Raw genomic sequence first — 23,249 nt, 5'->3', positions numbered from 1 at the left:
GTTATTCACATTGCAATTGTAACATTAATCAAGGTCTAAGCTTACTGAACAACAATTTCAGATGTTTCCAATATAAGATGCAACTTGATATACCTCAGGTGCCAGGTATGAGCACTAATGTGAGAGCAGTGGACACCAGCAGTATAAAAATTTGGGATTTTATATTCAGCTGCCCCAGTGGGGCATGCAAAAGCAAGGGGCAAGGCTGTAGGTACTAGCAGTAGAGATGCAAATTCCAAGTTTGATAATCACTTTGCAAGGCAGTACTGTGCATGCTTCTTCACTGCCCAAACCAGCTGGAAAGTGACCTGGTTTTGGCCACACAGGAATCATTCCCTAAGGAATGCCTTTATATGAGAAGGAGGTGTTCCAATGATGAAGGACCTGCACCACTGGTCTATACAACATGAGTATGAATGACCTCAGAAGTTGGGTAGAAGCCACTATTTTTATCCAGCAGCCTTTAAGCTGCACTAGCATTATAGTAAGAACAAGAGGAAGGGGAGGCAGATCACAATGTTTGGAAGGAAATGTACTAACTTAAACCACTGTTAGTATACTCTCCTCTTCACACCTGAAGTCCTAAAGCAACTATGGAAGGACGTAAATTTATTCTCATATGCATCGCTTCTTCATTAAAGTGATCTAAACTGCAAGATGATTGCTGGACAATGAGTTTAAGAAAGATGGATCTGAAATGTTCTCAACCAGTACATTTTATTGTTACTCTCTGAGTAATAGCGCAGACCAAATTATCAGTCTGATTGCATTCTGGATAGCAGTCTGAAAAACTTCATATAAAAATCAACAAAATCAAGTACAAACCCCTCCCTTTCCTGCCCATCAACAAATGATTTGTTTTAGCCACTAGCAGGTCCTATCTTCCAGTGGACTCAATAGCAGTACTGATTTTTTTTTCCCCCCTCTTTCTTCATCCTGCATTTTGTCAACATATATCTCAATGAAGGAAAAGATCCCAAACTAAATGCTTCTACCATTTCTTTAAACTGATCAATTTTTTTTTGCTCGTAATGTCAATATGCAACTTTCTAGTACTAAAAATTGTTTATGACATCATCACCTACTGATTTCAGCTACTTGGAAGAGTCACTGAAGAGGAACATAAATTTCTCATAAATGTAGTTGATATTAAAGAGCCCTGGAAGACAAGCACAAGGACATAAGTTATAGAGTATTCCAATAATAACAACAGAAAATGTCCATCTTTACAGGAACCTCATTTTTCAATGCTCCAACTCTCTACTTTGATAAAACTGCATCTACCTGTATGGTAGACTCAACACTGAAGAAACCAAAAATACAGACAATTGTACCCTTTTAAAGCAGTAAGAACCATCTTTATCATATTTAAGAATTCTCAAGCACGCTGGCCAATATTTTATCTTAGAAGACTTGTCTTACATGAATGATAACCTCCCTGCATTTAAATCTGAGTCACACTCTAGAACCAGCCTTAGGATTGAAAAAAGATGAGACTACAGAAATACAGAATTTGACTGCTGCTTGCAGAGCCTCAGAGTTAACATCAGTTCATTTTCTACAAAAGAAAAAAAAAAAAAAAGGAAGCCCAAGACTCCCTTCTGTTAGAAAACAAAGGAAAGCTAATACCCTGAAGAACATGATCTAAAGAACATACATTTGGGGACTTAATAATGCTAGAATGACTTGGCTTCATTTCTTATTTCTATCCAGTGCCACACACATTTTTAATACCTTGAGCCTGGAAAATACTGAATTAAGCAGATTCATACATTAAAGTCTAGTAATTTCTGAACATAAAATTCCCTTTGCAGTATTGATTAGCAACAGCATTAACTGAAGACAGAAGGGAAAACAGTCACCAAGGGAATTTAGTACTGAGGCAACTGAGGTTCAGGGGCACTGCAGAGCAGTCAGAGAAAGGAGGAAAGTAAAACCTAGCCAGGAGGAGCTGGGTCAAGAATCCCAAATACCAGCTGGAAACTTCATCTCACCTGAACAGTTCACAACTCTTCTTTCTCCTCCCATTTTACCATTCAATAACTCTTTTTATTTCAGGATGAGAAGCATTCTTTTCTCCAAATAGACAAATTCATTCCCAAGTCCCTAAACAGGTACAAAAGCCCATCTGGAAATTGTAAGAAAACAGAGCTTCATATAAAAAAAAAAAAAAAAAAAAAAAAAAAATCAAATTCCACAATTCCTTTCCTTCAGTTCTCTGCCCTTTCTCACCTCTTCCTCATCTCCCAAAACCAAATTATTCATTCTTCTTCTCTGTATTTAAATGAAGACTGCTCAACAACATGGTTTTCTAGTTTTCTCCTAGTCTTAAGTCTTAGCTGCCAAACACCTACCAGGAGATAAAAATCCAAAAGCTAATGATACAACTGAAATGATGGCATTTTGCTTGTAAATATCACACTCTGGTATAAACTTTAGAGGAACTACAGAAAGCTGCAACTGAAAGCAACAACTCTACTTCCATGGAAGTTTTAAGTAGCAGAAAATTTCTTGTGAAGGAAGTGAGGGGATGTCTGAAATTTTTTTTTTTTCTGAACATAAGTTTTCCTGGAAAAATGTATCAGTGCCAGAATGCAACAGCAGGTTTAAACTGATATGGGCGTTGTCCTTCTGATTCAAGAAAGCTATGGTACTGGTGTTAGCACTGCTACTTGCAGTTTTGCCGAATAACAGCAGATTAAAAATTGTTAGTATTTCTATCATTTTCACAGATACCTGGGAAAATAGTAAAGTCAGCCACTGTTAATTGGTGTGACCCTTAACTCACTGCCCATCAAGCAGCATGCATAGGGTCTGAGTCAACAGGTGCAACTATTCCCTGGAGGCAGAAAATTAGTATAGACATGGAGTAATAGAAATAACTCATCAATACTCAAAAATGCATCGAGAAGAGTAGAGTCGTGGTGATATCTATCTCCTCATAACACCAGTCAAGACATCGGAGGTGCAAGGACAGGGAACCCTTTCCTTAAAGGGTCATCTGTTTCTTTTTATTATTTTCAAGCGTACCTATCTAATGTGGAGGTTAGTGAGGAAGACTGCATTTTGCCTCCAGCATCAGATTTCAAGTTTCCTCCATCATCAGGCTTATGTGATTACATTTGGCTTTTCACTATAGCATCGGATAGACATTGCTTGGGTTGCTGTTGCTAATTTTACATGTAGCTTCTACCCAGTTAACTCCACTGTTGTGGAAATAGTAGCTAAATCTCAGAAAGAACAGTGATGTGGACACTCCTGTAAGCATTGTTAGATCAGATCTTGTCTGATTAGCATGTTTAAACAGGTAATGGAACTATTTTACACAGTTTTCTTCTAATTCTGACACATATGGCACTTAAACAAGGATTACAGCTGTGGCAGTTTTACTTCAAAGTCAGTGCCAAGCTCAGGATAATCCTTTCTAGCAATTTTCTCCTTGATTTTTGCACCACCAAGTTCCATATAAAATAGAATTTGTTATCTATTATTCCCCTTCTACAGCCACACGTTGAACAAGCTTTGACAAGACACAGGATAGACCTTCAAATACCAAGCCAAGTGACACCAAAGAGAGTCATGAATCCCTACAAGGTAAAAAGCTCATTTCTTAACCCTTATCTTCCGGTGGGTGTACCACAAGGAGGAGAAAATTAGTGATCCAATGAAAAAGCAGAAAAAAAGCAGAAATTACTTTCCTTGATGGTAGTACTGACTCTCCAGCTCTTAAGTTATGCCAAATGTGAAATAATGAACAATGCTTTTTTTTTTTTTTTTTGAAGCTAGCATTCAGTACCGAAAGGAAAATGAGACAAACCCAGACAACTAACAGAGCAAAATAGTGCATGTGCTCGTGCATGTAGGTTTCCTTACACAAAACTACTTTTCAGAAAGTTCTTTAGTAACAAAATTGGGCAAAAAAAAAACCCAATACAGCTAACTCTGAAGAGAGTGGAAACAAACTCCTGAAGAACGTAAACTCTCATGTTGTCAGCACACACAGGTTATAGGAAAAACAGATACAGTAGAAACTTTGCCTCCTTAAAATGGATATATTTTTTAATTTATTCTAATGCAGATGATGAAAGTCTTCAATCAAAGCTGGCAAGAGCTCATTAACATAGGCTTTCATACAAGCTAGGAGAAAAAAAAAATAGGAAAGCTGTTCTGGATCTAGACAAGCACTCTCATCAACATCAATAGAAGTTTGCATGTAGATCAAGTTTAGAATATCGTGCAAAGACTTTGTAGTCAGCTGATGAATTTTACCCGTTATTAGCCTTCAGTTTATAAACATCATGCAAAATGGCTTGGGTTTTGTTGGTTTTGTGAACATTTGTGTTTGTTTTTTTAAGATTGCTCTTATAAAAGCACACATGCAAAAATGAAATCAGACGATGAAAGAGGAGAGTATTCCAGTAAGGGTCTATTGGCCACTGATCATTCATTCCACGTAAAAACCAAACAGTACATATTTGGTTACACTATTAGTCACACAACTAATAGTTTGGAGGACTATTCCTTCAAAATTGTTATATTTAAGAACTCTTCGGTTCAATGACTTAAGCGCACATTGGCGATGCCTAGTTTTACCAGTTTTCTAAAATAATTCATTCACAAGGAATACTACTTTTGCTAATATTAAGTCCTACACACTTAAATTTCAGATCGAGCTTCTGACAGATCTTAGTGTTGCCAACAGACATGCAGTCATTCAGCACTGCTCTGCACTTCGGCTTTCTGAGGACTGTACTTCAGAACTCCTGTACTTCAGAACTCCTGTGGATTGAATAGCTGGCACAGGAACTCAACATACTAGTAATGCTATTTTCAGTGATCCTTCAACGAAAAACAGTGCATATTTCTCCAGACTTGAGAAAACTTATAATATTTATATGTCATCTGAACAGAGAAGAAAAAAGTTGTCATGAATATTTCAGATATTAAAAAAATAATATTAATAATCTTGCTACATACTGCCATTCAAATACCTCCAACCTATGCTTTCCTTACCAGCAACTGAGAAGCGGGTATGTACTTTGAACAGGAAAGATGCAACACATAATATAAATTAAAAACTGTGAGAATTAAACATCAACAGGATAGAGAAAAGGAACCCATTACCACAGCAGGTAATTAAAAGACAAAAAAAAAAATTAAAACCAACCTACCAATCCAATTACCCATCAGAGACTCTGCAGTTACTGTGGCTTCTACATGACTTGCAGCCTTGCTGATCAAGGGCCGTCACAGGACACCTAAGCAATAAGAATTTCACATTTCAAACTTGGAATAGTTACCAGCAATTTGCAGTTTTCAAGAAGCCTAGGGTTACCTGTTCCACCTTGGTCATGTCTCCATTTTATAAAACTGCAACAACAGTGAGGGATTTATTTTTTTATGTTAACTTGTTCTGTTCTTCTAAGTAAACTAACCTTTGATAACCTATCTCCATTTGCAGCAGGGAATAGAATGACTTTGTGAAAAGATTTTCCCTGCCCTGAACTCATTGCCTGAGTTTATACATGCAATTTTTCATCTAAGTTTACAGTATAATGATGAGGCTCTACAAGGTAAGGAAAAAAGCCTTCATTTCATAGGTCTCATCGTAATAGTCTATGCATTTTCACCACTGAATGGGGAAAAGATCCAACCCAAACTAGTCCCCCTAGTGTACCTTTGCAGTACGGGTCTAAAGAACATGTGGCAAATCACTACCCTATCTTTTTGTGCAAAGCTAGCTTTTTTTTTTTTTTTTTTTAGTAGAAGACATAGCCACTTACACAAAGTGCAGGGAAACTAGGCAACCTTTCAATCTATTTATCTAATTTCCCACTGTTTCTATTTCTGAACAAGTAGAAAAAACATAAACGTTGTACAAAGAATATTAATTTGTATCCAAAAGATTTCATTAAATAGAATGTGCAGACCTGTTGACAATTGCCAGGTCTGAGTTTAACACAACTCTTTACCCTAGTGCTTTCTGTTCCTTCTAGATCTGAAATTGTATTGAAAAAAAGCTAACAATGTTTAAAAGACATCTGATTTATTGTCATTTCCATCCTGGCATCCATACCTTCCAGAATACATAAATGACAATCACTGCTGTGAAAATGTTGCTGGTAGTAATTTTAAGGGTGGTATAAAAACCAAGTACAATACACACACAAAAAATGTAAGACCTGATGACGACTGTTCAGATGCCTTCTCAGGCTAATTTTCCAGTTAGCAAAAAATAATGCATGTTGGAAAAAAAAGAAAAAGTAGGCTTTATTTGCTGCCTAGCAGTACCCCTGTTCCAAGTTGAACAAAGCAAAAGACATTGCACTCAGGTGAAAACACAAATAAAGATCGCTTGTCTGATGCTGTGCAAAAAAAGGGAAACCACTCACTTTCTAAAACCAAAACTGGGCACAGGGGAAGAGCTATGAATCTCTCCAAAAAGTGTTACATAAGGCACTGTCAAACTTCGTGTTACCTGCACAGAGGCCGCAAGTTGCTATTTCCCCCCTCCCTCCCCCCTCGGGCGAGCAGGGATTAATGATCTAAATGGCATGGTTCTTGGAGAGGAGACGATAGCAGAAGCCCGCCCAGAGCAGAGCTTCCCGGGCCGAGGGCTCGCCGGGGAGGCTGGAAGGGGATGGGGAAACCACAGCGAATCTCCCGTTCCGCCCGAAACGGCGGGCAGGTCCCGTTCGGGCAGGCAGCCTCCTGCAGCGGGCACCATGAGGGGCACGGCGCCCACGCTCCACGTCCTGACATCCTCCCACTCGCGGGGAAGCAGCCACCGGTTCCCGGTTCTCCCGGACTCCTCGGCATAGCCCGCGGCAACTTGGCGGGACGGCGGCCCCGTCCCCGCTCCGCCCCACGGTGGGAGCCCCGCCGAGCGGGAGGAGAGCCCGGCCCGGGGTAAACAAGCGCCCGTGCGGACTCGGGAAAGGGAAGGGAGTGCGAGTCAGGCGGGCTGACCTCCCTTGGCTGAAGGGGACGGGGGGAACATGTGCCCCTTTGTGCCAGGGGAGCGACAAGCGTGCCTCCGCCTCAGCATCCCTTCAAGTCCCGATCTGACGGGGATTAAAATCCAGGAGATAAAGCCACCACCCCAGCCCTACCGGATTCGGATGCCCCCCTCCCCCGGGCTGCTGGAAGGGAGACACTCACCGATTGTTTCTCGCCCTCCCCCGCCCCTCGCCTCTAAAAGCAGCAGCGACCCGACAAGGGACTTACCTTCCCCGGGCGGCTCCCGGGCCGCCGGGACGGGCGCTCAGCCCCCGCCTCTCCGCCCGGGCAAGCGCTCCTCCCCCTCCTCCGCTCCGAGCGGGCAGCTCCGGCTCCGTCCCCGCAGCCTTGGCGCTCCGGAGGTGTCAGCCGGCGGGTCCCAGCCGGGGCGGCACCGGCAGCTCCACTCTCCACGGGATGAGGAGCTGCTAACGGTGGGAGGAGGAGGAGGAGGGCGGCGGAGAGGTCCCCCACTCTTCCCGGGATGCGCCGCCGAAGTGGCTCCCTCCTCCTCCGCCCGGCTCTCTCTCCGGGGCCTGCCCGCTCCTTGCTCCGCGCTGTCCTGAGGTGCAGCCCGGCCCCGTCTGTCCGTCCCGCTCGCCTTCCCCCGCCCCTCTCCCCGGCGGCGAGCCGCGCAGGCCCCGCCGGCGGCCAGGAGGACCCGGGAGCGACGGGGGATTCCGGCCCGGCCTCCTCTCCTCTCCCTGGGGCCTGGTGCACGCTCTCCGCGGGGAGAGGAGGCCCTGCCCCGGCCTGGCGGGCGCCGAGCAGCCCCGGGAAGGTCACTGGCACGCTGGACACGGAGAGGCTCCGTCCGGCACCGCCGCGGTCTCTGCTACCGGTCCGGCCTCAGCGGCCGCTGGGTGCCGCGCTCCGCCCGGGCTCGCTCCGTGCCGGTGCCCGGCGGCCGCTTCCAAGCCTCAGTGCCAGGCTGCCCCCTTCCCTTTCCCTTTCCCTTTCCTTCCTTCCTTCCTCGCCTCCCGCCCCTTTCCCGCTGCCAGCCGTCCCCCGCCGGCTCCCTCCGGTGCCAGGCTGCCCCCTGCGGGTCTCGGTGCCGAGGCTGCCCGGCGGGCCGAGGCGGAAAGGACGGACGGAGGGAGGGCGGGCAGCCGCGGGTGCCAGGAGCGGGGGTGCCCAGCCGCCGCTCTGCCCCGGGCTCAGCGGCAGCTGCAGTGACTGTGTGTCTGTGTCATGTCTGTGCATGGGCGGGCGGAGGCGCGGGGCCGAGGCGGGGCCACTCCGTTGACACGCCGCCCAACGACAGGCGCCGAGCGCCCAACCAGCAGCGGCGGCCGCGGCCCGCCCGCCCGCCCGCTCGCTGGGCGCCCGGGGCCGCTACACCTGGGCTCGGGCGGAGGGCGGCCAGGCAGCCGCCGTGACAGCGAGAAGGGGCTGTGAGGGGAGAGCCGGCCCCACGCTCGCCCGCGTCCGCCCGCCTACCTACCGGTGTTCCCGGTAGCGCGCTGCGGTAAGTGAGGGGAGGGCGCGGGGCTCCCGCGGCCCGGCCCTCGCCTCCGGCGCTGGCGGCGGGTGCCCGTCGGGGGGGCGAAGCGGCACCCAGCCTTCCGCTCTGGGCGGTGGGGGAGCCGGCTTCCCACCGCCGCTCGTCAGCCGGGAATACCGCATCTTTTCGCTTACACGCGGCGCAGCGTGTCCCCGTGTTCTTTCCCTGCCTGCTGGAAACTGCTGAGAGTGAAGTGATAAATGTCATAAATGCACCTTTTTTAATTTCTTTCTTTCTTTTTTTTTTTTTGGCCGTGGGCATAGAACAACCATCACCGCTCTTTTTACTTATTTTTATTCATCATTTTTCTCTCACTTCGTTAGCAGTGTGAAATGGATTGTTGCAATACATTAGCATACTAAAAGGACCGTATGACAAACTGCGTGTATGGGTGGTGAGGGGTTCTGAAATTCCGAGAGGGGTGCAGGGAGAACAGAAATTACAGGAAGGGGGCAAATACACAAACAATCCGATTTAGAAAACGTGTTGATCCATTCTCAGAATGGAAGAGGAAGGAAAGTATACACGTGCTTTGAGTAACAATGTAAAGGATCATAATTAGAAATAATAGCCATAGCATTCAGTACTTTCTGCTTTCTTGTTACAGAACAGTAAGGAAATAGTTTAAGAGAAAAATGTTGTTCTACAAAAGATACTACAGATGCTAATTTCTCTTTTTACATAAACTGCTTAAATGCTATAACTTACTCAGAAGTTGCTTTATTGTGGGCAGGAATTATGTTTTGCAGGATGCTGTACCAAAATATTGTGAACTCTGGAAGAGGTTATTCATGGCAAGATGGTGTTTGACAGACTTGATTAAGGCATTGGTCCATCAAGCTTAGTATTCTGCCACCAGCAGCGCCCACTTCCTGATGCTTTAGTCAAGAGTGGTATCAGATGAACTGAAGAAAATCATGAAGTTGAACATGCCTGTGATATCATGCAAGTGTTACTGACTGTGAATTTTGACATATTATGACAACTAGGAAAGCATTTTGGAAAAAAAGAAAACCCTCTGCATATCTGTAAAAAGAATTTAATTCTGATGTGAATTATTTTCTGGAGAAGCTACAGTAACATACAGATTGGTCTCTATTGTGCTAGCTATTTTTGTGAGCAAATCAAAGTCATAAATGAGCTATACTGAAGAGACTTATTCTGTGCATTCTCCTAAGTTAAGTTAAAGGATCAGCCTTCACATTATAAGATGTCTTTATGTTTTCTTGCACTGTTGTAACTGCTTTGATGACAGTCACAATGAACAAATTGCTGGGGATGTATGGAGGAAAAAACAGGATTGTGTATATGGCTTCGTTATTAATAAAACCAGATTGTCTAGTGCCTGTTATTAGAGTTCTCAGCAGTTACACGTTTTTCGGTCTCATGCTATGTCTTAAAAACTAGTACTGTGTCAGAGTCTGATCCTACAAAATATTGAACAATTTCTGCAGGTTCTTAATGTTCTTCTCTGCTATTAGAGCAGGGAACTCTCGGCACCCACAAAAAATCTTAGGTTTTAAGAGCAGCTTACATTATTAGAATTATCTAAGGTACCACCATACATTACAAATTATGAAATTTCTTACTGAAACTAAATGGCTTTCTTAAAACTGCTCTGCATCTGTCAGGTTGGTGACCTACTCACAAAATGGACAACAGTTGTCCAAACCCAGAGCAGCATTTGTCAGAGGCTCTAGCTGAGAATGATTACCACTAGGTTAAAAAAACTAACAGAGACGGGAGGAGTGACTACCTATGAAGACAGAGTTTTTCAGAAATTGTGTTTATAAGCAAGTAATCTTTTTGTATTCATCATAAAATCACTCCATCAGGCTTTGTCCTTGAAAATCCTGAAGTGGCAATTGCTTTGGACACAGAGTAAACAAGCAATGCAGAAGGATCCTTATGCCAAGGACAGGTAGAAGAAATTAGATGCAAATATTTGCACTTCAGATTTCATTCAGCCAGAAGGAAGCTTTTGCCAGGAGCTTCACAGGTTCTGGAGTGAGATGTCTATTTACCTTAAAAAAAAATAAAAAATAAAAAAAAAGCAAAACCTATACTAATGTCAAGTATATAGGTGTTGGGTTTTTTTTTTTTAAATGACAGTTATATAAGGTTGAAAATCTCAAAAGCTTTAACAGTCCTATTATTAAAAAAAAATACATAAGCCAGACCTTTCTTTTTTTAAGAGGAACAAGCCAATTTTGAGATAGTGTTAAATGATCAGGTTATACTGGTGTAAAATTATCCCACGAGCATTTGGTCTTGTTTTTTTCCTTATGGGAACAAGAGATAAAGGCGTAACAGTACACAACTTCAAACAGGTTGTGATACTTTCACTACACCAGAACATCAGTAAGTAAAATGGGATTAAGTCTGTTTATAAGACCACAAACATTTACAGATTATCTCGGTTCCGATGAAAGGAATACTTTTTTTTTTTTTTTGCTTTAACCATTTTACAGGAAAGGAGGTGTAAGGCCCACAAGTATTCAAACTTATAAAAGCGCCTGAAGTTCATCTTCCATTTAACACCAGTTAAGTCCTTTTTACGTTCTTATAGTTGCTTTATTGTTCTAGCTGAATTCAAGTGCTATGAGGTCTTTTGAGGAAAAAGACAGGGCTTTGTGCAGGAGGTAACTGAAAAGTGCTTTACTACTCTAATAGTGGATTATGTGCCAGCTGCAAGAGGAGTTAAAATATTCCTGAAAACCAGGAAGGTGTTCTGTCCCCATTCCTCCACACACACTCCTGTGGTTAATCAGCATTTTAAATACCTGGTGAGATTGATACTGCTGTGTCACACTCAAGATAATGGGATATGCATGGATGAAGCTAAATTCTGCATGACCTGCTTTTGTGTGGAGTTGATGAAATAGCTATTTTTCATAAAATCAACCATCCAGGGTGTTCTCATGGGGAACAGAAATTCCAGTCTGATTTAGCAGGCTGGCTGGATTGTGTTAACTGATCCACTTCAACACAGAAGGTTGTGACTCTTTGTTTATAAATTGCCACTCTTAACTTCTAGATGCTAAATTGCACAACTGTTAATAGTATCAGAGCATGAAGAGCAAGACCAAAACTCTGAAGCAAGTCATAATCCTTGAGATTCTTGTTGTCATCTGCCACTGCAATGAACACAGGACTACTGCAGAACAGGCTGCCTAACATCTTTTGTAGTAGGAAACATCTTTCAGACAAAAAAAAAAAAATAAGTGAAATTTAATCTGCTCTGGAAAAATAAATTCCCAGTTCTTGAGTATAAAGTGGAAGCTCCGTTACATATGCTGTCCACAATGGGCAGTAAATTAAAATTTAATGGAGATTTTCCTGTGCATGTAATAGAAGAAAAGAACAACAAAATACAAGAAAGACAGAGCAAGATCCTGATTCCCTGGGGTTATAGGAACTGAAACAAAAGTGAAGACTGGTAAATTTAATGCCTTTAACCAGAAAATGTCATGAGAACCTAAAGCTTTCAGAATTCAAAGGAAAGTAAGTTATTAAAACAGAAATTCTTTATAGTTATACCAAAATAGATTTCCAACAATAAACTGAATGTTCTGTGATAACTTATTTTGATTTTTATATGGGTTTCTCCAAGAATTCGGTTTTACCTCTGGAAACAAAATGGTAAACATCCAAACTAGAGTCTTAGGTAGTATTGTGCCCTATATCAAAGAAAATTGGAAGGAAAGGGTTCTTTTCCTATTTGTTTACTTTATGCCTCTGACATAACTTTCTGTAGATTTTTTTTAATTGCTGCCAATTAATAATTTCCCTTTGTTATGACTCAGTCATTTAGAGAGTAGTTGAGGTTGGTTGGCATGTTTGTTTGGTCTTTTTTTAAGGAGTAGTGGTTTTAAAACCATAAAAACTAGTAAAGATATGCGGAGTAAATATGGTGCAACTTCAATTTTATGAAGTTAATCTCATTTCAGGTTGTTAGTACTTCATTAAGTTGGGACTTACCATGGTGAAGTCAACCCTGTATTTCTACTTATAGAAATAGTTGATTACTATCTTGCTAATATGACTTATATAACTCAGAAGAGTTTATTTTGTAGTCCATAAATGTAATTTTTTAGTACTACATAACTGTATCCTAAAAAAAAAAAAAAAAAAAAAGTGCTGTGTTTGAAGTTTCTTTTTTTTTCTTCTTCTTTTTTTTTTTTTTTTTTTACTAAGGAATCTTCACATCTAATGCTGTTTGCAGTGAAATCCTAGATAATGTAGAGTAGCATAACTGTTCTGTATTAATATGTATCACTCCCTTTACAGAATCTTCTGGGAAAGAAAAGTAGTGTTGGACAAACTTTAACATAATTTTAAACTTCACTGTCTATGAAGGTGAAACCGACCCAAGTACTCTTAAACCTAAATCAAGGTATGTTGAAGTCAGCAGAGCAACTGCACCGGTTTCAGTGGTATTCAGTCTAAACTATTCTTCATGTCGCAATCTGTGTTCTGGGAAAATATGTACACACAAATATACGTATTAACACACACTTTTATTAAGTTCTTTTTTAGTAATTGTTTCTATTTAACTACTTCACCTCACTCCCAGGCAAAGAGTGGATATAATGTGTCTCTCTTGTTACTCTGTTTCTTTTGTTACACTTCTCCCTTTATTGCCCTGCAGTGTGAATGCTAGCTAAGATTATGAAAAGCCTAAAATTAATTGTAGACCTGTATAATTAGTATCTGCTATCCTTTCTAGAAGTATTAAAGCACAGGGTGTATCACTCCTCTGCTCTTAGCCTTATACACTTACATTTTATTTCACCTAAGGACACCTTTCACTCCTCTGGTGAAAAAGAGGCTACTCTACCTGATCAAAACAAGACCTTTTGTTTCCATTAGAAGGACCTGTCTCATACATGGGAGGTTTAATTGTTTTCAGAATAGCTTCATTAACTTCAGAAAGTGTTACCAGTACTGGCCTCCCTAGAGCCAGGATGCTAATTAGAAGGAAAACTGGCCTTACAGTAGTTGAAGAATTGTGTTTTCTTAAAGAGAGCAGGAAGGGTCAGTCAATCATTGACAGAATGTTTCTGCCAGAAAGTAAGAATAACTGCCAGTCATATAAACTTAGAGAACACAAATTAGTTACTGCCACAGTCAGATACCCTCTTCAGACAACTAACAGCAGTCAGCACAATAATGATTAAGTAAACAATGTAAACAACCATCCCCTGCTACCAATTGGCTCGGCCTTGGCCAGCAAGGTAGAGGGAACGATGCCAGCAAGCCAGAGAGATGGAAAGAAGATGGATGCCAAGGATGCATGCCAGAATGGATGCTCCCTCCCCTGGGCAAACTCCACTTATATACTGAGCATGACATTTATGGCATGGAATACTCTCTTTGGCCAGTTTGGGTCAATGATTCTGTCTGTCTTTCTCCCAGCTTCCTGCATCTGCACGTTACTGAGACTTTAATGAGACTTGAAAAGCCAGACAGTGTCCTTGGTCTCATTAACAACAACTCTTATCATCAGAGTGTTTTTATCAACATTCTTCACATATGAAATCCAAAACACTGGCTACTGAGAGGAAAATTAACTCCATCCCTGCTGAAACCAGGACAGATGTCCATCATGTTCCATGCAGTCCAAGCAATGTTCTTCATGTCCAGCATCATCTGTCAGCTCCAATGTCCCTAGCATGGTGGGTTAGGCATGTTTGGAAGGTGACATATGAATGGTTGGATTGCTTCCTTAGGCAGCCGGAGTGTCAGCAGTAACACATCTGGCCTTTGTCACATTTTCGCTGATTTGGTATTAAAGCTCTTGTAAGTCTGACAATAAAGATCTATACATGACTAAAGAGTAAGTGTAGATATGAAATGTAAACAAAATTAAAACAGACAGATGAGTGATAAAAACATACATCCCGTTACAAGTTAGTGCATGATATCAAGACTTGTTAACATAATTTTAAGTTTTGTATCAACGGTCAAGCCTTTAGAGTCTGTATTAAAAACACCCCAAATTAAAAACAGGCACGATGGGGAAGGAAATTGCCCCAAACTTACTTATAAGAATCATTACCTAATGAGTCAAAAAGGAATATTTTTGACCAAAAATAAATGACTACAATTATCCTAGAACTTTCATATTTTTTTTTTCCCAGTGAGGACTATTCTGTTAAATGTTTTCTAGAGGATTTCTCTGGAAAGCAGAAATGCATTACTATCAGCTGCTACTATCTAATGAAGGTAGGGTAAAATAAAACACAGATCCTGTCTAATGACTCAGGCTTATTTGCTTTTTGCTCATCTCAGCAGTAAGACTACCCAATATGAATCTTTCCTGGCAATTTTTCTAAATTAACAGAAGCAAGTCCACTTTCATGTCCTTGTCAGACAAAAGCACAATGGAAATACAGGTACATGCTTATGAATATAAACAGGGAGCATGGTCTAAACAGCTAAGCATACAAACATGAACTCATTTAGCGGCCACAAGTGGTTGTATATCTCAGAAGTTTACTGTGAATAAATCAAAATGATCCTTTGCTGGGGCTGAGATGTGACTGTGAGCTGCACCCAGCTCTCTGTGTCCAAGACTGTCAATGCTAAATAAAGTTTTTGTGTTCTTGCTGGCATTTGAGAAGTTGTGAGCTATGATCTGGACTTGCTACACTGGCCAAAGAATAGGAAAGGTCACCCCATCTCAGCAGTGAGACTGCCAGTAACAAAAGGATAATCCTCCTCAGTCTCAACAGCAGTTACAAGGAAGTTGATGCTAAGGTCAAGCAACAAGGCAACACCAATACTAGTGCCAACGAACCTGTCAACATTAAACACCTCTTTTTCAGAGAAGTACTTTAACACTTCAATATTCTGTGATTCAGACTGTATCTTGACACAGAAGGGTTTTTTCCATTGATTCTTAGGTGAAACTAAAGCTGTTGGACACACTAGAGGCCAAGCAGCCAAGGCCAGACCTAGAAAAAAAACAGTCCTTCAAAGTCTGAAGGTGATGTTGAAGGAATCCAGCAACAGATACAAAAAAGCCCAACCAATTCAATAGATATTTTACACTCTGTGTGTGTACTTGTATTTCTGAGTTTGGCAGCCACACAGGTGCTGGCATTGACACTTACTCTGAAATTGTGATCTGTATCAGATTGTGTTCTGGGGAAAGGAATAAGCTTTTACTACCATGGATGGTGTCAGAATTCACAGTTCCTGCAGCACCTAAAAGAAATTACCAGATCAAGTGAAGTTTCCAATGAAATCAGCATGTGTCTAAGTTAGTTAAAACAAGAATTTCATCTACTGAATGGAAAAATAATTTTAAACATCACTTCTCCAGTCAACACACAAGATCTCAGTGCTGGAACTGGAAATTATACTGACATGGTGCCCTTTGACCATGTTGTCAGTATTTCCAAGTGTGCTGCCTTATTGTGTCTGTGCCAGCTTGGTATTACAGCAATTCTAATGAGAGGGAATAACTTGAGAGATTATTCCAGTACCAGACTTGATGCCAATGGCTTTTTGAAACTTTTTTCCACCTTCTTCCTCTCAGCAAATGCAAAATAGATGCAGTCAAGACAAGTGATCATCAGTAGGAGGTACTGTATTTCCTTACCTTCTCCCAGATCAAGGTGAAAAAGATACCGCTCCCCATTTGGCTGTAATGTAGAAGTCTTATGCTGTTTTTACCAATTAGCTCCTTGAAAGGAAGGACTAGTTGCAAGTCCTCTTTCTGCCAGATAATCTGTGACAAGTTTGAGAAGTGGTGGGCCACATATTACCGGGTGGTCAGCAACTGCAGCCTCAAAACTAGTGATGGATTAAGAAATCCTCTCGGAATTCCCCAAGAGAACAATGCCACCAGAGCGTGAGCATAAAAAAAAAATGGATTTTACTTATGTAATCTTTTAAAAATCTGTATGTGCCTAGCAGAGTTGACAAAAGGGAAGAGCGGCATCCTTAAAGAATCTATGCCCATAAAGTGAACTGAGACCTCTTATTCCTGGACTAGTCTAAGATAGCAAAGAAAGCTCACTCTCCTTTGAATCGTTACCAGACTTTGCATCTGCAAATCCCTGACAGCAAATTATTTTTTTTTTAATTATTTTTTTTCTTCTTTTCTATCCACTGCAGGAGCAAAACTGAGTTTTTCTAAATGGGTTACACCTCTTTGCTCAAGCCCAGGTAGGGATAGATACTGAAACTGAAAATGGTGATTTTATTTCTTCCATAGGAGACAAAAAGAGAACAAAAGAGATTTGGTGGGGAGTTGGGATACAAGATGAAAACAAGGATTGTCCGGATGAACAAATCAGACATTGCTAAGAGGTGAAGATACTAAAGAGTGCCATGAAGTCTGCCTCTGACCTTTTTGCACATCAATTAAAGTAAGGGTCTGGTAGAAATCACTCTATGATCATGTAATTAGGAATTGTATCTTAATCTGAAAAAAAAAAGGTATAAAATTCTGTTTGCATATAAGAATTTAGTCATCATTTCCTAACTTTGTGTACTTGAGTTTGCAAACACAACAGTGTTCTGTTAATGTTGTTTTTATGTGTAAGGCTGGATATTATAGAAAAATAAAGGAAAAGATGGAGTCTTAATGAAGTTTTTGTTGCTTCAACCTTGTACTGACTGCATTGCTGACAAGTGCCTATATGAACAAGAAGCTTTTTTTCCTAGTTTCTTTCTAGTCATGACATTTATAGGAAAAAACCTAATAGGCACAAATAAAAGTCAGATGCCTGGATGTCTTTTATGCCATTGAAGGTCTCAGAATCTTATGACACCCCAAACAATTTGTATTTGTTGTAGGCTACAGTTAGAATAGGATTCTGCCATCAGATTTGAGGTTTGCTCCCTGAAATAACAACAGATATTCTCCCTTCTGAGCATTTCTGAAGAAACTAAGGCACTAATGAATTACATTTTTTGAAGAATATTTTGACAGCATCACTGTAATGGGCCATGAACAGGAGGACAATCCTATCCACCAGTGTACACATGGTAAAGGCTTAGATGCAAGTGACACCTGCATGACAAATTGGGTGCTATAAGATACAGCTGTCATTGCTTGATTTCCATCTATCTGCCTCATTACCTCTGTAGATCAATTGGTTTATATACTAGTAATCAGGTGCTGTGGCAGGTTGACCCTGGCTGGATGCCAGGTGCCCATCAAAGCTGCTCTATCACTCCCCCTCCTCAGCTGGACAGGGGAGAGAAAATATAACAAAAGGCTCATGTGTCAAGATAAGGAGAAGGAGAGATCACTCACCAGTTACTGTCATAGGCAAAACAGACTCAACTTGGGGAAATTAGTTTATTTTATTACTAATCAAATCAGAGTAGGGTAATGAGAAATAAAACCAAAATCTTAAAACACCTTTCCCCCTACCACTCACTTCTTCCTGGGCTTAACTGTACGCCCGATTTTCTCTATCTGCTCCCCACCAGTGGCACAGGGGGATGGGGAATGGGGGTTGCTGTTAGTTGATCACACATAATTTGTGTCGCTCCTACCTCCTAAGGGGGAGGACTCCTCACACTCTTCCGCTGCTCCATCATGGGGTCCCTTCCACAGGAGTCAGTCCTCCACAAACTTCTCCAGTGTGAGTCCTTCCCGCAGGATGCAGTTCTTCACAAATTGCTCCAGCCTGGGTCCCTTCCACGGGGCCATAGGTCCTGCCAGGAGCCTGCTCCAGCATGGGCTTCCCACAGAGTCTGGTCACAACCTCTTTCTGGCATATCCACCTGCTCCCACGTGGGGTCCTCCATGGGCTGCAAGTGGATATCTGTCCACCGTGAGCCTCCATGGGCTGCAGGGGCACAGCCTGCCTCACCAAGGTTTGCACCACAGGAGGCAGGAGAAATCTCTGCTCCGGTGCCTGGAGCAGCTCCTCCTCTTCCTTCTTCAATGACCTTGGTGTCTGCAGAGTTGTTCCTCTCCCATCTCACTCCTCTCTCTGCTACTGTTTTCACAGCAGTTTTTTTCCCTTCTTAAATATGTTATCATAGAGATGCTACCACTATTGCTGATCGGCTTGGCCTTGACCAGTGACAGGTCCATCTTGGAGCCAGTTGGTGTTGGCTCTATTGGACATGGGGGGAGCTTCTAGCAGCTTTTCACAGAAGCCACCCCTATACTAGCCCCCCAAAACCTTGCCACACAAACCCAATACAGGTACACACAATGATTTCTTTTGTAATCTCTCTCGCTACTGTTGTGCGGATTTAGGTTCAGAACAAAGAAAGTTGGGGCTACCTTTCCTGCAGTAACTTGTAGCAGAATGTCCATACACCTAACTTCAGGTGACAAAATGTCAAATTCAGTGGAGGTGCAGGCAGAGCATACTGTCTTAAGACATTAGAAGACTGATTTGAAAGAGGAACTACACCATCTGAATTAATATTATGTTCCAGTCAATTTTCTAGACCTATGTTCCTTCTGCTAGGAAAGGAGGTAGCTTTTGGGAAAATACTAATTTTCCATTTCCTCTGCTGCACAGAATAGCCTCAGAAGAACATGATTGAAACCAATCGTCACAAAATGTTTGGGTTGGCCAGAGAGCTTGAGAATTCTGAAATATGCCTCGGATATGCAGTGCAATGGAGTTTCAGCATAGTATACATCTCTGACATAGTTGATGCTTAACACGCTACTTGAGAGGCATCCTTTGAAGAAAATTTCAGTAGACTCTGTCTCCAGCTTGTCCATAGGGTAGCTGTGTGGTTCCACACGAAGTCTAGTGAGACACTGCCTTAGAATCTTAACATGTATTGGACTGATTAACATCCCTTGAATGACAGGGTTACACAACAAGGTCCATAGCTCCACAGCTCTGTACTTTCCAATTAATTTTGATGCAAACATACAGATACCTTGTATTTTTTTTTACTTTTGTAAACAAAAGGTTAGGACTCTGAAGAGAATGTTTGCAGACCATGGAGTGCCTGCCTTTCTCTAGAGACTGGAGATGATTGTCTCAAATGGATGTGTCATCTCCTTCTTAGCAGGCTGCTAACTCTAGGAGTCGGAAAGTAATATGCATGCTTCCATTAGGAGCGTGTTATTTCACCAGGGACAGAAAGATATAGACTTATTTTCTAATATTGAATTAAGTCGGAAGAGTAAATGCAGGAGGATAAATAGTTGATAGAAATTATTAAGAAATACAACACTAAATATGTTCTGTCCACACCACTTTAAATTCACACCTACTCCCCTCTGAGCAGGAAAGATGAAAGAAATTTCCATCTTCAGCTTTCAAAACTTCATCTATCTCCTGGGTACCGAGCACCATTCTTCCTTACCATATTTCTGAAGGATCCATTCTTCAACACCAAACTGCCAACATGAGTGTCAAAATCCCAAATGACTCTCAGCGCTACTTGAGGGCAAATAGTCACAACAATTGTCTGGGGACCTTGCATAATGTTGTCAGCCTGACAAGGCTGAACTGGGTTATAGAGAAAATGATTCTGCAGGTGGGTAAAGTGTACACTCCATTTCTTAGCCTCTTCCTGTAGCTACTACGGCTGTTACCAGCTTTGCCTCTGTACTGCTGCTCAAAACTATTGCTTTCCTGAGACCTAGACGTTAGCTCCTGAAGAACCACATCAGCAGCACATTGGCTATTTAAACCCAGGGGAGGACAGTGTCAAAGCAAACCAGACGCCATAAATAACACTACAGAGTGGACTTGGAGGGAGTGGTGAACAAAGAGGAAGGAACCTAAGAGTTGCATCATATACTTATAAATTTTAGATGAAATGAACACAGCAGTACACCAGGCTGGAATGTAACTGGTGGAAATGCGGGCATAAATGTCTTTTTTACTGGTTAAGGCTATTAATGATAAAAATTTCATAGCTTCTATTTGGCATGCATGTTAAAAACTATCCCCCAAACAAATGGAAATTAGATAGGATTCTGCACGTGCTGTGTAACGTGAGTTCAAAGGGACTCAAAGGGAGACGAAATTACAAATGAGTTTTAGCAGTCACTGCAAATTATCTCAGATAGGTTCTTTATATTTACATGTTTTTGTGATGTCAAGCTGCAGGAGCTCAGGAATTTTCCAGAGCTTGTTGCAAGTGCTGTGGCTCAGTGAAGGTTTGAAACTCTTTGGGACAAGACTGGAGATCTGATCTCTAGCCTTATTGAGTCACCAAAGTCTATGGGTGCTGAGAAGCCTCTCCAGCAGTGTTGTGTCCAGCAACGTGCTACCCAGCCTCTCAGAGTTGCTGAAGGTAGACACTTTCCACACGGTCTACAGCCTGTCTCCCTCCAATTCCTTTCCCATAGCAATAGCAGGCCCATCCTTAGTTCCTCTGCTTTGAGGCAAAAACATTGCATTTTGCATATGTTGTGGGAAGTGTTGAGCTGGCTTTGATTTGCAGGATTGGGGCTTACGTGTATACCAAAAATCCCCTCTGATTTAATTATAAAAATTGATCTGCCCTGTTCACCTCTTTGGTAGGTTTTGTCAAACAAACAAACAAACAAACAAATCAGCTTCTTAAGAGATTTGGAATGGTAGAAGGTGACCCAATCTGGGACAATATGTGAACAGAAGGCAGGTGGAAATCGAATGTGCATGAACCATTTATCATTATTAGAGATTATTAGGTAGGATTGCTGCATGCAGTTGTACACTTAAATGGTTGTTAGTTGTTTGGGGTTTTTTCCTAACTAACTCCAGGAAAAGCTTACTACATTTTTTTTCTATTAAGAAATACCTCCTAAATGTGTTACTCTTAGTAGTTCTGTGTGAGAGATAAATAATTTCATACAGTGCTGTCAACATTCCATATGACTAAACTTGCCACCTTTCTAAAAGCAACAGTCAAAACACACCCCCCCCAAGGAGACAGATCTGTAAATTCTTTAAAACCTTATCTCACATTCACATACACACAAAATAAGGGTCTCACTGTGTTCTGAACTGTGAGACGGTGAATGAGTGATGCAGAATCCCCTCCTAGAACTGTAGGCTCTCCACTAAAAATGCACTTGAGGTATGTCTCATCAGGTACTGAATCTCTCCACTGATTTTGGCAAACATCTGTTCTGTTCCTCTATGCTTACCCATCCCTTTATTTGAAAAAATAATTAAACAGTGTGAATTTATTATGACATAAGTAATTGTTTCAGAGAGAACCAAAAGGTGCACAGTAAAGAAGAAGTAGTTAGATGAAATTTACTGATGGTGTTATGACAACATTGTTTTGGGAAATAAGTTCTTAAGTAGTAATCTGTATGTGATATAGAGCTAGTTTTTCAGTTTGACACATGTTCTCTTCAGAGAGGAAAAAATAAATCAACCTGACTTCTGTACTTCTGTAGTTATAAGAACCTCTTTTCTAAATTTGTGATCTACTCACTTCATGTGTTTCCAGGTTCCCTTGATTTGTTAAAGCAGTAATTCATGGGTGCAAGTGGAAACATCTGGGCAGTGGAGGGGAGTAAAAGGTAGCCAGAATGAAAAACAATTTTGTGGAGCACAGGCAAGGCACTGAAGAACTTTGCTGCTTATTTCTTGGTTTCTTTTTTTTTTTTTCCTCCTTTATGGCTTGCATTAGTGGGATTTACAGCCTAAAATCTTTAACTCACTGTTCTCATCTGGGAATATATACATTTAAATGCTCGTGCTGTTGTAGGCACTGAAAATTAGCAACTTTTTTTTTGAACTGCTATTCTATAAAAAGCATGGGAAATGCCCATAAGAGGATCTTTTCCTTTAGCAATAAGACACAACCTCATTAGAACTTTATGTAATCTTAGTATACACTTGATATCCAACTCAGAGCTCAACTCCTAAGATGCTGGTGGTAACAGCATGCTGGAAAATGCAAAATTGCCACCTTATATGACTTTTTCATGAATTCTCCAGAACAGATGGATATTGCTACATGAGAAGGAACACATGGGACAGAAGGAAAATGGCTGCCAACATTACAAGAGTCACTTGCTCCTTCCTCTACAGCTATGACGAGAAGCCAATGCTCCAGCCATAAGCAGGGACAAGTTGGTGGAGAATTAGGAACACTGATGGATACCTGGCCTCCACAGGAGGTTGGGAAGTTCAGAGCAAGAATACAGTCTTTGAATGCAAGTCCCCAAAAGTCAGTAAATAAAAATAAGAATTAAGAACATGTGAGGGGAAAAGAAGGGGAAGAGGAGGGGGAGAGAGGGGTATGGCAAGGCGAAAAGATTGCAGCATGGTGAAAGAAATGGTGGAGGTGGACAATGGAGTCAGAGACCTATGCAAAAATAAACACAAAGGATGAAGGAAAAAGAGACTTTGCTGTTTCTGAGAACTGAAGGAAGTAATTATGAAATCTGGGAGAAAATAGTAGAGGAGAAGCAGGGAAGACTAAACACATCTTTTGAATTGCAGCCCACAGATTTCTCAGTGTGCACAATGGCTAGCTCAACAAATCTCATCCAATTTGTGAAACATTCAAAATACCTTTAGTTAATTTTGTAACCTTCTCCTTGGAAATGCAGTACACTTTCTATACCACCTAAAGATGTGTCTCACGAGTGGAAGTAGTGATTAATTTGACAAGTAATTAACTATTGAGCGCAACTGTCCCATTAGTAACCAACTTGAATAGAGAGACCAGTGAATGTGATGACAGGCAGTGAAACATTAATGAGTAAAATAATGATAATCCTATAGAGGTTAAGTGGGAATGACAAAACAGCTATGTTGGCTCCTGCCCACTCTGATCTTATGCATTG

The 23,249-nt window shown here is 41.6% G+C and overlaps 1 protein-coding gene and 1 long non-coding RNA gene across 3 annotated transcripts in view; one reads left to right on the top strand and one right to left on the bottom strand.

Annotated features, from left to right (window-relative positions):
* LARGE1 (LARGE xylosyl- and glucuronyltransferase 1) overlaps positions 1-7,913 on the bottom strand; it is a 290,172-nt gene extending 282,259 nt beyond the window's left edge. For both annotated transcript variants that reach the window (XR_015259234.1, XM_086753771.1), the window contains exons 1-2: positions 7,228-7,913; positions 5,172-5,258 (exon numbers count right to left, since the gene is read on the bottom strand). The gene's annotated coding sequence lies outside the window, so the exon portion shown is untranslated. The remainder of the gene's footprint in view (positions 1-5,171; positions 5,259-7,227) is intronic.
* LOC147602123 (uncharacterized) overlaps positions 1-23,249 on the top strand; it is a 359,474-nt gene that overhangs the window by 61,346 nt on the left and 274,879 nt on the right. The gene's annotated exons all lie outside the window — the stretch shown is intronic.

The sequence above is a fragment of the Chlamydotis macqueenii genome, chromosome 1, assembly GCF_036417535.1.
Source record: "Chlamydotis macqueenii isolate bChlMac1 chromosome 1, bChlMac1.mat, whole genome shotgun sequence".
Lineage (NCBI taxonomy): Eukaryota > Metazoa > Chordata > Aves > Otidiformes > Otididae > Chlamydotis > Chlamydotis macqueenii.
Note: the sequence above shows the minus strand (reverse complement) of the source record. Positions and strands in the feature narration are given on the sequence as shown.